General features: G+C 40.3%; 1 non-coding gene across 1 annotated transcript; it reads left to right on the top strand.

The window, feature by feature from the left end:
* The first annotated feature begins 6,366 nt into the window (after positions 1-6,366).
* Positions 6,367-6,470, top strand: LOC126068533 (U6 spliceosomal RNA). The gene has a single exon (XR_007515729.1). It is a non-coding gene; the product is annotated as a U6 spliceosomal RNA (small nuclear RNA).
* Positions 6,471-7,797: the final 1,327 nt, after the last annotated feature.

Genomic DNA, 7,797 nt, shown 5'->3' with positions numbered 1-7,797 from the left:
GCCCCAGATGAGTAAAGCATCACTGAAGAAGAAGAACAAAGTGGGAGGCCTCACACTACCTGATTTTAGAACCTATTATACAGCCACAGCCACAGTAGTCAAAACAGCCTAGTACTGGTATAACAACAGACAAAATGAGCAATTGATCAGAGTCGAAAACCCAGACATAAATCCATCCGTCTATGACCAATTGATAAGCCAGGGCCCAAAGTCTGTAAAATGGGGGAAGGACAGTTTCTTTAACAAATAGTGCTGGCATAACTGGGTGTCCATCTGTTTTAAAAAAAAAAGAAAGAAAGACGATCCATACCTCACACTATGTAAAAAAAAAAAAAAAAAAACTAATTCAAAATGGATCAAAGACGTAAATATAAAATCTAAAATGATAAAGATCATGGAAGAAAAAATCGGGACAATGGTCAGGGCCCTAATAAATGGCATAAATAGTACACAAATACACAAATCATAAGTAACAATGCACAAACACAGAAGAGAAGCTAGATAATTGTGAGCTCCTAAAAATTAAACACTTAGGCTCATCAAGAGACTTCATCAAAAAAGTAAAAAGAGAACCTATAAACTGGGAAAAAAATTTTGGCTACAACATATTCGACAAGGGCCTAATCTCTAAAATCTACAAAATACTTCAACACCTCAATAGCAAAAAGACAAATAATCCAGTTAAAAACTGGGTAAAGGATCTGAACAGGCACTTCACTAAAGAAAATATTGAGGCTGCCAAGAGACACATGAGGAAATGTTTGCGATTTTTAGCCATTAGAGAAATGCAAGCCCAAACTACAATGAGATACCACCTCGCCCCCACAGTACTGGCATTAATCCAAAAAACACAAAATAACAAATATTGGAGAGGTTGCAGGGAGACTGGAACTCTAATGTACTGCTGGTGAGAATGTAAAATGATACAACCATTTTGGAAAAGGACATGGCATTTCCTTAAAAAGCTAGAAACAGAAATACCGTATGATCCAGCAACCCCACTCCTTGGAATATACCCTAAAGAAATGAGTTATCACATGAATAGACATATGTACACCCATGTTCATTGCAGCACTATTAACAATAACAAAAGGATGGAAACAATCTAAATGTTCATCATCAGATGAATGGATATATAAATTATGATACATATACACAAAGGAATACTATTCAATGATAAAGAAGAATGATGAATTTGTGAAACATTTCACAATATGGATGAAACTGGAGGGCATTATGCTGAGTGAAATAAGTCAGCCACAAAAGGACAAATACTGTAGGAGAAGACCATTGTAAGAACTCAAGAAAAGGTTTACACACAGAAAAAAAAATTCTTTGATGGTTACGAGCGTGGGGGAGAGGGGAGGGGAAATGACTAAATACTAGACAAGTGTCAACTTTGATGAAGGGAGACAGCACACAATATACGAGAAGTCAGCACAACTGATTCAAAACAAAAGCATATAAGTTTCCTAGACACATCCAAACACTTTGATGGACCAAGTAGCTGGGGCTGGGGGCTAGCACCATAGCCTCAGGGGACATCTAGGTCAATGGTTATAATATATGACATAAAGAAAATGTTCTACATCCCACTTTGGTGAGTAGCATCTGGGGTCTTAAAAGATTTCAAGCAGCCATCTAAGCTACATCTATTGGTCTTATCCCAACCGGAGCAACAGAGAATGAAGAAAACAAAAGACACAAGGGAAATATTAGCCCAAATGATTACAAGGACCCCATGAACCAGAGACTCCACAAGTCTGAGCCCAGAAGAACTAGATAGTGCCAGGTTACCACCACCAACCGCTCTGACAGGGACCACAACAAACAGTCCCAGACAGGACGGGAGAAAAATTAGAACAGAATTCAAATTCATGAAAAAAGACCAGACTTGCTGGTCTGACAGAGATTGGAGGAACCCTGGAGTCTATGGCCCCCAGACACTCTGCTAACTCAGAACTGAAACCACTCCCCAAGCCCACATTTCACACAAAGATTAAACCAAACAAAAAACCAAACCCAGTACCGTCGAGTCGATTCCGACTCATAGCAACCCAATGGGACAGAGTAGAACTGCCCCATTGAGTTTCCAAGGAGCGCCTCGTGGATTCAAATGGCCGACCCTTTTGTTAGCAGCCATAGCACTTAACCACTACGCCACCAGGGTTTCCAGACAAAGATTAGACAGGCCTCAACTCTGGTGGGTTAGTGCTACCGCTGCTAATCAAAAGGTCAGGAGTTGAAATCCACGAGGCACTCCTTGGAAACTATGAGGGCAGTTCTACTCTGTCCTATAGGGTCACTAAAAGTCAAAATCCACTCGACAGTAAGGGATCATAAAACAAAAATAACACATGTGAGGGACATGCTTCTTAGTTCAATTAAATATACAAAACCAAAGGGGCAACTCCTGTGCAAAAGCAAGGTGAGAGGGCAGGAAGGGACAGGAATTGGACAAATGGACACAGGGAACCCAAGGTGGATAGGCGGACCGTGCTGTCACATTGTGGGGATAGCAACCAATGTCACAAAAAAATGTATGTGTGTGAATTTTTTAACGAGAAATTAACCTGAGCTATAAACTTTCACCTAACACATAATAGAATTTTTTTTAAAAAAAGAAAAGCCTATGGAGGAGTTCTACTCTGCACTCGTGAGGTTGCCACGGGTTAGAACTGACTCCACGTCAAATGACAACAACAGTGTGCTGACTTTGAAGATGGCAGAAGGGGCCATGAGCCAGGAATGCAGTTCAAGAAGTTGGAAAAGACAAGGAAACTGATTCTTCACCAGCGCCTCTGGAGGGAGTGCAGCCCTGCCAACATCCTGACTTTAGCCCAGTGAAACTGCTTCGGACTTCTGGCCTCCAGAACTGTGAGCGAATAATGCAGATTAATATTTGACTTTGACTTATTACTGTATTTTTCCTGCTTGATTAGGGACCCATCAAGATTGTTCCCTTTTCACTCACCCCGCTAGAATGCAAATTCCGTAAGGATAATGACCCTATCCATCTTATTAACTGCTATTTCTCAGCAGCTAGAACAGTGCCTGGCACACAGAAGGGGCTCAATAATTATTCATTGAATGAATGAATTATAGCCATCGCCTCATCGTTGCCCCTTCAGGAGCTTGAGTACAATCACTTGAGCTCAACCTTATTATTGTCTACTCAGTACTCTACACTTGAGATGCAGCTGAATCCAGAACTCACACAAAAGAAAATTTTGGAGTCCCACCCCACCAGATAAACTGAATCATAAACTCTGGGGGTGGGGCCTAGCCATTTGTTTCAACAAGCCCTCCAGGTGATTCTGTGCACACTAGAGTTTGAGAACAGCTGTTGCTGTCAGCATCTCCAAACCGATTCCTCAGAATCTTTAAAAGTTAAATTGGAGGACCCGCTGGGTGCCCTAGAAAATATAGACTTGCATGATATATACTAACAAGGAGCAAAGAGAGAAAACATTAGTGTTTGGTGAAGGGTAAGGCAGTGCACAATATGGGGAAGTCAACACAATTTGACCAAGGCAAAGTCAGAGTAGCTTCCTCCTAGACACATACAAATTCCCTGTCGGATTGAGTTATTGGGCTGTGGGCTGGGGACCATGGTTTCAGGGGACATCTAACTCAACTGGCATAACATAGTTTATAAAGAAAATGTTCTACATCCTACTTTGGTGAATAGCATCTGGGGTCTTAAAAGCTTGTGAGCGGCCATCTAAGATATGTCTACTGGTCCCAACCTGTCTGGAGCAAGGGAGAATGAAGAAAACAAAAGACATAAGGGGAAGATTAGTCCAAAGGACTAATGGACCACAGCTATCACAGCCTCCGCCAGACTGCGCCCAGCACTAGGCGGTGCCTGGCTACCACCACTGACTGATCTGACAGGGATCACAATAGAGGGTCCCAGACAGAGCTGGAGAAAAATGTAGAAGAAAAATCAAACTCACACACACACACAAAAAGAACAGTCTTACTGGTCTGACAGAGACTGGAGAAACCCTGAAACTATGGCCCCTGGACACCCTTTTAACTCAGTACTGAAGTCACTCCTGAGCTTCACCCTTCAGCCAAAGATTAGACAGGCCTTTTTTTATAAAGCAAGAAGTCATTAAAATGACAGGAAAGAAAGAAAAGACCAAAATGGATGTCAGAAGAGACTCTGAAACTTGCTGTTGAACGTCAAGTAGCTAAATTGAAAGGAAGAAATGATGAAGTAAAAGAGCTGAAAGGAAGAAATGATGAAGTAAAAGAGTTAAACAGAATATTTCAAAAGCGGCTGGAGAAAACAAAGTCAAGTATTATAATGACATGTGCGAAGACCTGGAGATAGAAAACCAAGAGGGAAGAACATGCTCGGCATTTCTCAAGCTGAAAGAACTGAAGAAAAAACTCAAGCTTCAAGTTGTAATGAAGGGTTCTATTAGTGCAGGAACATCAAAAGAAGATGAAAGAATACACAGAGTCACTATACCCAAAAGAATTGGTGACATTCAACCATTTCAAGAGGTAGCATGAGATCAGGAACCAATGGTACTGAAGGAAGAAGCCCAAGCTGCACTGAAGGCATTAGCAAAAAACAAGGCTCCAGGAATTGAGGGAACACCAATCGGGATGTTCCAACAAACAGATGCAGCACTAGAAGTGCTCACTCATCTATGCCAAGAAATTTGGAAGACAGCTACCTGGCCAACCGACTGGAAGAGATCCATATTTATGCCCATTCCAAAGAAAGATGACCCAACCAAATGTGGAAATTATTGAACAATATCATTAATGTCACACACAAGTAAAATTTTGCTGAAAATCACTCAAAAGCAGCTGGAGCAGTATCAATTGAAAACTGCCAGAAATTTAAACTGGAGTCAGAAGAGGATGTGGAACCAGGAATATCATTGCTGATGGCAGATGGATCCTGGCTGAAAGCAGAGAATACCAGAAGGATGTTTACCTGTGTTTTATTGACTATGCAAAGGCATTCAACTATGTGGATCATAAAAAATTATGGATAATATTGCAAAGAATGGAAATCCCAGAACATTTAATTGTGTTCATGAGGAACCTGTACATAGATCAAGAGGCAGTTGTTTTAACAGAACAAGGGGATACTGATTGGTTTAAAGTCAGGAAAGGTTTGCGTCAGCATTGTATCCTTTCACCATACCTATTCAATCTGTATGCTGAGCAAATAATCTGAGGAGCTGGACTATGTGAAGAAGAACGGGGCATCGGGATTGGAAGAGGGCTCATTAACGTTAACAACCCACGATATGCAGATGACACAACCTTGCCTGAGGAAAATAAAGAGCACTTGAAGCGCTTACTGGGGGAGGTTGAAGACCACAGCCTTCAGTATGGATTACGCCTCAACATAAAGAAAACAAAAATCCTCATAACTGGATCTATAAGCAACATCATAATAAACGGAGAAATGACTGAAGTTGTCAAGGATTTCATTTTATTAGGATCCACAATCAACACCCATAGAAGCAGCCGTCAAGAAATCAAGATGCATTGCATTGGGCAAATCTGCTGCAAAAGGCTTCTTTAAAGTGTTGAAAAGCAAAGATGTCACCTTGAAGACTAAGGTGTTTTCAATCGCCTCATATGCATGCAAAAGCCAGACAATGAATAAGGAAGACCAGAGAAGAACTGACGCCTTTGAATTGTGGTGTTGAAGAAGAGTATTGAATATACCATGGACTGACAAAAGAACTAACAAATCTGTCTTGGAAGAAATACAACCAGTATGCTCCTTAGAAGCAAGGATGGCAAGACTGTGTTTCACGTACTTTGGACATGTTATCAGGAGGGATCGGTCCCTGGAGAAGGACATCATGCTTGGTGAATTAGAGGATTAGCAAAAAAGAGGAAAACTCTCGATGAAATGGACTGACACAGTGACTACAACAATGGGCTCAAGCATAACAACAATTTTGAGGATGGCTCAGGACCAGGCAGTGTTTCATTCTGTTGTACATAGTGTCACTAGGAGTCGGAACCCACTCAGTGACACCTAACAACAACAGTAACATAAAACAAAAAATAACACACGTATTTCAACCGTGTATGTGAGACTATTTATGTGAGACTATGTGGCCACACCTACCCAAGGGCAAGGACAAGAAGGCAGGGAGGGACAGGAAAGTTGGATGAGTGGAAATGAGGAACCCAAGGTCGAGAAGGGGAGAGTGTTGACACAATGTGGGGTTGGCAATCAATGTCACAAAACAGTATGTATATTAATTACTTAATGAGAAACTAATTTGCTCTGTAAGCTTTCACCTAAAGCGCAATGTTAAAAAATGTTTATTAAATTAAAAAAAAGATTAGTGTTTTTCAAAAGGAAGTTTGAATGCTCCCTTTGGGAGCCCATGTACTAAAACTGGATGATACAGGGAAGATCAGCACGGCCTCTATGCAAGGAAGACATACAAATTCGTGAAGCAGTCCATATTTTTAAATGTTGTGTTATACACATTTTTTACAACAAAAAAGTAAGTTTGAGAGAAAGTCAAAATTGATACTGCCCCTGCCCAAAGGGACCCTCAGCACAATGCAGAACAGATGCTGTGGGGTCTGAACAGGCTGCCGAAGTTCAGGGAAATTCATGAACTGTAGGTGATACTTGAGGAAATGCAAGAAAAATTAATTTGTGAAAAGTGGGAATCTGGCAACATTAAACAGATGAGATAGAGTTTAGGACAAGAGAGGAAACATAAAATTAAAAAAGAAATGTAGTACCTAAAGGTATTTACAGTTTGTTTATTTGTTTTGAATATTTCCACAAAATAATGGGATGGAGGAGGATAGATAAAACAAGATTGGCAAAATGTGAACAAATGTTCAAGCTAGGTAATGAAAACTCCTGATAATTTTCTCCATTTTTGTGTATATTTGAAATTTTTCCGTAATAAAAAAGTTAAAAAAAAAAAAAAAGAGAGAGAGAGAGAAAGAAATACAGCCACAGTGCTCAAAGGAGTGCTCGAAGGAGTAGTTAAAAAAAAAAAAAAAAAAACTGTGAACACTTCAGCCAGCTGAAGGCATCTATTAAAAAAGGAAGAGACTACGGGTTACAGGAACTTATAATGCAAATACCCCCTGGTTTGGTCTCAGGAAATTAGATCAAGTCAGTCTCACCTGCGGGTTCCATAATGCAAACAAGATAATCCATCGACTCTAAAAAAGAAAAATTTTCATATTCTCACATTTAGAGTTGCTATTTTATGCAATATTTACGGAGCCCTGGTGGCGCAGTAGTTAAGAACTCGGCTGCTAACCAAAAAGTCAGGAGTTGGAATCCATCAGCCGATCCACAGAAACACTATGGGGCAGTTCTATTCTGTCCTATAGGGTCGCTTTGAGTCAGAATCGACTCGAAGACAATGCATTTGGTTTGTTTTTTTGTTTTGTTTTTGGTGATGTAATAAGTATTGTTTATCTGAAATTCAAATTTAATTGGTTGTCCTGTATTTTCTTTGCACCCTACATTTATTCTACTATCCAACCAAATTTTAACACCAAAGTTTTATCTGAGTAGGTTTTCCACCACGAACCATGTCTCTTCCCTCCCCTTTCTGCTCATCCTCTCTCTATCACTCCTCTTCCTTCCCAATAAAATTTCACTTCTCTTTTCTTTCCTGGTTTTTAAAGTATCCTATGGTTAATTTTGTAGTCCCTGTGCTGAGCAAATGGTTAAAACGCAAAGCTGCTAACTGAAAAGTTGGGCATTTGAGTCCACCAATAGGCACCTCAAAGAAAAGGCCTAGTCATCTACTTGGGAAGAAA

This window comes from Elephas maximus, chromosome 27 (genome assembly GCF_024166365.1).
Source record: "Elephas maximus indicus isolate mEleMax1 chromosome 27, mEleMax1 primary haplotype, whole genome shotgun sequence".
Taxonomy (NCBI): Eukaryota; Metazoa; Chordata; class Mammalia; order Proboscidea; family Elephantidae; genus Elephas; species Elephas maximus.
Note: the sequence above shows the minus strand (reverse complement) of the source record. Positions and strands in the feature narration are given on the sequence as shown.